This window comes from Triticum urartu, chromosome 5 (assembly GCF_003073215.2).
Source record: "Triticum urartu cultivar G1812 chromosome 5, Tu2.1, whole genome shotgun sequence".
Taxonomy (NCBI): domain Eukaryota; kingdom Viridiplantae; phylum Streptophyta; class Magnoliopsida; order Poales; family Poaceae; genus Triticum; species Triticum urartu.
Window position 1 is genome coordinate 74077756 of NC_053026.1, and position 8255 is coordinate 74086010.

Here is an 8255-nt window from a genome sequence, read left to right on the forward strand (position 1 = left end):
ATCCAAGCTGAAGATAGCCGCGTCCCAGACGGCTGCTGCTGGACCCGACCCCTCCTCGTTGCCTGGATGTATCTCGACACCCTCATTGTCGACGACGTCTGCATCGACAGCTACCTCACCAGGTCCCTCAATCTGCCTGTGGCCAGTACCGTTGCTTACATTTTTCATCTGCCCATAGCGTAAAATCTTCAACTGTACTGGATTGTGGCAGATTTGTGTTGGACAAGGGCAACTACCCTGTCAACGCCCCACTCAAGGAGACCATCGCCAGCATCCAATCCCAGGTCGCCAAGATTGAGGACGGCATGAAGGTCTGCTTATGTGTGTCTTCATTAGTCCTGTTATTCTTCATACTGACCAAATTAATATGAATATAGCATTGAAGTTTAATCCACTAAGACTTCATTCTGTATGTACGAGAGTCCTTGTATAACAACTAGATAGCACAAACCTCGTCTATTTTTATGTCTAGTCCTTTCATGTCTGCTCACTCTCACATCTGTTGAAATGTACTTAATGGCTCACCACACCCCCTGATTACATGGTGCTTTTTCTGGCAGCAACAATGCAGGGGTGATGGCAACACCTTTCTCCCTCAAAGGATGGCAAGATTGCAACCAACCATGTCGGTATGGCTACAAACCCACATCTACCTTTTACTAGCTAATGATGAACCACTTACATACCCTGATTACATCTCTTCAACAGGGAAATAGATAAATTCTTCACTTGTTATTGTGTCATCTGCTGATTACTTCTTCTATTAATCGCCCAGTGCTCTTGTTAGTGAGATTCATCTAGTATTTTCTTTGCAAAGCACGGAATAGTTTTGAGTAGTTGATTATTGCTTGATGGAACCTTCATGTCGTTAGCTTGCACTACAGTAACCAGATGCAATCCATTTTTATTAAATGCATTCTGGTTAGGATTTTGTCGTGGCTGTTCTGTTTCTTATAGATCTAGATCTGGTCACTACTGAAATTTCATTCTAGGACTTCATCATGTGATTATTAGTTATTTTTAACCAATGCTATTCCTAGCATGTGTACACTCTAATCTCTAATGATGTTTGTCTTTGTGTTCAGGAGCTCGAGGTCTACAAAATTTGAAGATCGAAACCATATAGCTCTACTCAGCAAAGAGCCGTGTCTTCTGTTTGATTGTAATAGAATGTAAATATTGCAATATTGTAATAGTAGGCATATCTGGGTTGTAATAACTATGTACAGATTGTAGTAGACTTAGTGTTATTTGACGTACTACATCTGTACTGTTCCGTTTGAAATAATGATTATGTATGTGATTTGAAAATGTGTGGAATGGAAACCTGACTTGTGGGAGCCACTTATGAAAATAATCTAAGCATTTTTGAATTTTCTATCAAGTGAGCCCAATGTGTGAGAAGATGACAAGTGGGACCAGCTCCAAAATATAATGCCCTAAACAATGTTAAAAGACCCGGCCCAGAAATAAATAAAAGGCTGAAATGGGCTTGGCCCGTGTAACTTACAGAAAAAATACATTAAAAGGCCGAATTGTTGGGCTAGGCCTATGTAGAAAACTGAATTGGACCGGGCTGAATCTTGTGCCACATCAGCTTGCCACGCTGGATGCCTACGTGGCTTGGAGAGGTTGCTAGTGACCAAAACGCCACAGTGGACATATTTTTGTCATAAACGTTTGCGACCATTCCAGAAGAAAGGTCGCTATAGTCAGTTTACGACGCCCAGCTTTTGACCTTATGTTTTTGGTCACAAAAAGGTCATAAATGGAAATTTGTGACCGTTCAGTGACCAATAGTGGTGGTCATAAGTTGACATATTTCTTGTAGTGGGGAGTCGGAGAAAATGATGCCCGCCACCGGATCAACCGACTTCACCGATCCCTAGCGCTGGAAGAAGAAGATGAGTTTGGTCCGCCTTGTTTCGGACCCCGCATTCGAGACGAGCCCTTTCCCAGAGGGTTCACGCTCCCAAGAGACACGCCCAAGTATACCGGCTCCATGAAGCCGGAAGACTGGCTGGTCGACTACTCCACGGCTGTCAACATAGCAAATGGCAACAAGTGTGTCGCCGTAAAATATGTTCCGCTCATGCTCCAGGGCACGGCACGGACGTGGCTGAACAGCCTGAAGCCCCGCAGCATCAACAGCTGGGTCGACTTCACCGAAGCATTCGTGCGCAACTTCACCAGCACGTACAAGCGTCCTCCCAAGCCTCGTCAGCTCTCCTTGTGCGTGCAAGGTCCCGACGAGTCGACTCACGACTACCTCACGCGTTGGGCCGAGCTTCAGAACTCCTGCGAGGGCGTGCACAAGGTGCAGGCCATCGAGTACTTCACGGCCGGGTGCAGAGAAGGCACCCTCCTCAAGCACAAGCTCCTCTGCGACGAGCCAGAAACCCTCGATGAGCTGCTGATCATAGCGGACAAGTACGCCACGGCCAACTCCTCCATGAAGGCGGAGATTCAAGTCAACACAACTGGCAAAGTGGCCCCTCAAGCTCCAAGAACTCCGACGGGAGACGCCAATCGGCGACAACAGCAGGGTGACCACAAGCGCAAGGCCCCGTTGCCGGCTTCCAGCAGCCGGCAGGTCGCGACCGTTGAAGCCCAGCAGCCGGACGGGCAGCCTCGGCCCAAGCGACAGAAAGGTGGCAAGCCCAACTGGTTGCCGGCCTTCTCCTACGAGCAGACTCTGGATGGACCTTGAAAGTTCCATAGCAGTGCAAAGCTGTCAAATCACACCACCCGGAAGTGCCACTGGCTCACTAGGATTGCCAAGGGAGACGGCCTCCTGCCTTCCCCGCCTACTAGGCAGCCGCCTCCGCCTCCGCCACAGCAGCCGGCTGTCAGGCCAGTCAGCGCAGTACAAGACGAATACCCTGAAGAACACGGAGCCAACATGGTGTTTACATGTATGGCTGATGATCGAAGCAGCAGGCGGCTGCAGCGACAAGAGGTGAATGCAGTAGCATCAGAAACGCCAGAGTTCATGCATTGGTCCGAGAAGCCCATCAGCTGGAGCAGGGCTGACCACCTAGAGGTGATGCCGAGTCCGGGCTCCTATGCCTTGGTCTTGGATGCCACCTTTGCTAAGGACACCATGGAGAAGTTAGGAATCAAGCAAAGACAGCTTCAGAACAGCCGGACTATGTTCCACGGCATTGTTCCTGGGCTTTCTTGCTCGCCAATCGGCAAGATTTTGATGGACGTCCTTTTCGGAGACAAAGATCACTTCCGCCGAGAGTTAGTTTGGTTTGAGGTGGTGGACCTTGAGAGCCCATACCATGCGCTACTCGGCCGTCCCGCCTTGGCCAAGTTCATGGAGGTCCCCCACTACGCCTACCTCAAAATGAAGATGCCCAATTCCAAGGGAATTCTGACTGTAATCGGCGACTACCGGAAGTCGTCTACCTGTGCGGCTGAGAGCAGTCGGCTAGCCGAGTCCCTGGTGATCACGGCCAAGAAGCGTCTCCTTGAGCGAGTTGTGGCGATGGCCGGCAAGCAGCCAGAGGTATCGCCCAACCCAAAGGAGTCGGAGGCTGAGGGTTCGTTCAAGCCGACCAAAGAGACAAAGAAGATACCGTTGGATCCGGAGCACCCAGAAAGGTACGCTGTCATAGGCGCAAAGCTCGACAGCAAATAGGAAGGCGAGCTCGTCGATTTCCTCCGTGAGAATCGGGACATCTTCGCATGGTCCCCCAAAGACATGCCAGGTGTACTGACAGAATTCGCCGAGCACAAGTTACATGTCCGATCTGATGCAAAGCCGGTCAGGCAGCCCCTGCGCCGCCTATCAGAAGAGAAGAGAAGAGTTGTCAGAGAAGAGATAGCCCGACTTCTAGCAACCGGCTTCATTATGGAAGTATTCTTTCCAGAATGGCTAGCAAATCCGGTCCTGGTACTGAAGAAGAACAAGCAGTGGCGAATGTGTATTGACTACACGAGCCTCAACATGGCCTTCCCTAAGGACCCATTTGCTCTACCAAGAATTGATCAGGTGATAGACTCCACAGCCGGATGCGAGCTGTTGAGTTTTTTGGATGCATACTCAGGATATCACCAGATCAAGCTGAACCCGGCTAACAGACTGAAGACCGCCTTCATCACGCCGTTTGGAGCCTTCTGCTACCTCACCATGACGTTTGGCTTCAGGAATGCCGGCGCCACCTTTCAGCGTTGCATGCAGAAGTGCCTCCTCAAGCAGCTCGGCAGGAACACCCACGTGTACGTGGACGACATGGTGGTGAAGACGGAAAAGCGTGGAACACTGCTAGAAGACCTCACGGAGACCTTTGAGAACCTGCGCCGATTCCAGATCAAGCTCAATCCCGAGAAGTGTGTCTTCGGGGTACCAGCCGGCCAGCTCCTTGGCTTCCTGGTCTCCGAACGCGGCATAGAGTGCAACCCTGTAAAGATCAAGGTCATTGAGAGAATGGAGGTACCCAGCCGACTGCTGGATGTGCAAAAGTTCACCGGCTGCTTGGCGTCCATCAGCTGATTCATTAGTCGGCTGGTCGAGAAAGCTCTCACCTTATACCAACTCATGAAGAAGTCCACTTTTTTCGAGTGGAACCATAAGGCGGACGAAGCTTTTCTCCAGTTGAAGAAGGTGCTGACTACTCCACCCGTCCTGGCGGCTCCGACTCCCAAGGAACCTATGCTCCTGTACATCGCCGCCACCAGCCGGGTAGTCAGCACGGTCATTGTAGTAGAACGCAAGGAGGAAGGCAAGGCACTACCTGTCCAGAGACCGGTATATTACCTGAGCGAAGTACGGTCGACCTCCAAGCAGAACTACCCCCACTACCAGAAGATGTGCTATGGCGTACACTTTACGGCCAAGAAATTGAAGCCTTACTTTCAAGAGCATCCGATCACTGTGGTCTGCACGGCCCCACATGCCGAGATCATCGAAAGCCGAGATGCTTCTGGCCGAGTGGCCAAGTGGGCCATAGAGCTGGCTCCCTACACCATCCACTACCAGACCCGCACCGCCATCAAGTCACAAGCACTGGCCGACTTCCTCGTCGACTGGGCCGAGACCTAGTACCTACCTCCAGCGCCTGACTCCACCCATTGGCGGATGCATTTCGATGGCTCCAAGATGCGCACCGGCTTGGGAGCCGGCGTCGCCCTCACCTCTCCTAAAGGCGACAAGCTCAAATACGCACTGCAAATCCATTTTGCCGCCTCCAACAACGTCGCCGAGTACGAGGTGCTCATTCACGGGCTCCGGCTTGCCAAAGAACTTGGCATCCGCCGGATCTTCTGTTATGGCGACTCGGACTTAGTGGTCCAGCAGTCATCTGGCTACTGGGACGCGAAAGATGCAAACATGGCGAGTTACCGTTTCCTTGTGCAGCAACTCAGCGGGTATTTCAAAGGGTGCGAGTTCCTCCATGTGCCAAGAAACGACAACGACCAAGCAGACGCCTTGGCACGAATCGGATCTACCCGCCAAGCAATACCATCCGGCGTTGCCCTTCAACGCCTCCTCAAGCCGTCTGTCAAGCCTTCACCAGAATCAGACTCCGTCTTTGTGCCGGCTCCTCCCGAAGACGTCGGATCCAACTCTAGAGCCCCGGCAGACAGTACGGGGATTTTGGCAGATGGCTCCAAAGCCGCCATAGTCGAACCCGGCCCGGGGATGGTGGCGGCGGACTCGAAGACTCCAGAACTTGACCCAAGGGCCGCTCCAGTCGGCCTGGGGACTTCATTAACCCAGCAAGCGGTTGTTGACTCCAACCCGCCGCCTCCCAGCCCAACCGCCCTCGTCCAAGTCGGAGTTCTGGCAGTCAAAGAAATAGCAGCACCATCATGGGCCCAGCCCATCCTCAAATTCCTGGTGAGCAAAGAGCTGCCGACTGATGAGACCTCAGCTCAGCAAGTACAAAATCGGGCGGCAGCCTACACCATAGTCAACAGAGAGCCGGTCAGGCGTAGCGTCACTGGTGTCTACCAGCGCTGCGTAGAGCCAGAGCAAGGCCAAGTAATTCTCAAAGACATCCATCAAGGCGAGTGTGGCCACCATGCAGCTTCAAGAGCACTCGTCACAAAAGCCTTTCGACACGGTTTCTTCTGGCCGATTGCCTTAGAAGAGGCCAAGGAATTGGTCCAAAAATGCAAAGGGTGTCAGAAGTTTAGGTCCAAGCCGCACGAGCCGGCTTCTGCACTCAAGACCACCCCCATTGCCTGGCCTTCCGCAGTTTGGGATCTAGACATGGTAGGACCATTCAAGACAGCACGAGGTGGCTTAACTCACTTACTCGTCGCAGTGGACAAGTTCACCAAGTGGATAGAAGGAAAGCCAATCAAGAAGCTGAACGGTCCGACTGCCGTAACTTTCATCTCCGATATCACAATTCGGTACAGCATACCACAAAGCATCATCACCAAGAACGGCACAAAGTTTACCAAAGGCGCCTTGCCACATTTTTGCGCAACACAGGGCATCCGACTGGACCTAGCGTCCGTCGCTCATCCACAGTCAAACACCCAGGTGGAGCAAGCAAACGGCCTCATCCTGTCCGGCATCAAACCCCGGCTGATCGAGCCTCTAGAACGCTATGCTGGCTGCTGGCTCGACGAGCTACCAGCCGTCCTCTGGAGTCTGCGCACGACTCCAAACAAGTCAACCGGCTTCACGCCTTTCTTCCTCGTCTACGGTGCCGAAGCTATCAGCCCAATGGACATAGAGTTCGACTCCCCACGAGTCACCATGTCACTACTAGAAAAAGGGCTATATATGGGATTGACACTAATGGCGCACCAGACAAGCGGTGCGCCATTAGTACATACTAATGGCGCACCACCTTCTGATACGCCATTAGAGTTGAAACTACTAATGGCGCACCTGGCCCCGGGTGTGCCATTTGTATCAAATGTTTTTTTAACTAGTGCGCCTGTCCAAACATACTAATGGCGCATCCAGACACAGTGCGCCATTACTAGTTGTAACTAGTAATGGCGCACCTGCCGGAAAGTGCGCCACTAATATTGTTTTTTTATTATATTTTTTATTCCCTTTTTTGCAAAACTACTAATGGCGCACTGTTCCACCGTGCGCCATTACAAGTTTAAACTAGTAATGGCGCACTGTGGGACAATGCGCCATTAATTTTTTTTTTGCAAAACTACTAATGGCGCACTACCATGAGGTGCGCCATTAGTAACCTGGATTACTAATGGCGCATTTAGAGTTGGTGCGCCATTAGTAAGTGGGCAGCAACAAGATATTTTGTACAGCCTCTCCTACTCACACTCATTTTCTCCCCACTTCATTCTCTCCACCTCCTCCTTGTCTCGGGTGCCTCCTCTTTTTCACCTCATTTCCACCATAGATTCATTCAATTTAAGAAGTTAAATTACCTTGTTTTGATAGGTAAGTAAGGGGGGAAGCTATATTTATGTTGTTCTCCCTACAACAATGTGCACATGCACTTTTTATGGCCTAGCTAGATCTATGTATGTTCGTGGTGTTGCATATGTTTGTGGTGTTGCATATGTGTTTGTGTTTGGAGGTGTACCGGTATTTGAAATTCGATAGTTGCCAATATTTTGCCGGAATGTTGATTCATTTCCGTTTCGGCGAGAATTTTGGCATTAAGCATTCTTTTTGGTCCTATTTTTAGGGAAAGTCATGCCAAATTTTTTCTTGGATCTAAAATATCGTTTTGCTCTACCCCGCAGGCGACCATGGTCCGCATGATGACCGAAGGCATCGTGAATAGGTTTTTGAGGTCCGCGAAGGCCGAGATGCTTCAAAAGAACAAGACAGAGATAAGATGTCCGTGTCGAAGATGCAAGCTAAAGAGCCTTATTGCGGACCCGGAATCCGGGCAGGTGCGGGACCACCTACTCCTGCGTGGTTTCATGGATGGCTATCGGTGGCAAGGTGATGAAGATGACTACGAAGTCGTCCATGGGGGCCGGGCAAGAAATGAGGAAGGGCAGCAAGACAACCACCGCGGCTCGGCCGGGCGAGAAGACGAAGAATCCCAGGAGACGATCACGACGGTGATGCTGTACAGAGTCATCATGTAGAAGATGCAGGACATGATGATGAGGAAGATGCCGGAGCAGACGACGGGCATGATCATGAAGATGATGATGCCGGCGGAGCAGACGACGCTGGACCATCGATGGGCTGGGTGCAGGACCCTCATATTCAAGAGCTACTTCTCAAGCAGACGGATAACGCAAGAGCTACCGCCCGAGAGAAAGCCAAGATGGATCAACTTGAGTTAGACGCG

The 8255-nt window shown here is 51.1% G+C and overlaps 1 long non-coding RNA gene across 1 annotated transcript; it reads left to right on the forward strand.

The window, feature by feature from the left end:
• The first annotated feature begins 211 nt into the window (after positions 1–211).
• Positions 212–1218, forward strand: LOC125555682. The gene is made up of 3 exons (XR_007304810.1): positions 212–311; positions 561–629; positions 1086–1218. It is a non-coding gene; the product is annotated as an uncharacterized LOC125555682 (long non-coding RNA).
• Positions 1219–8255: the final 7037 nt, after the last annotated feature.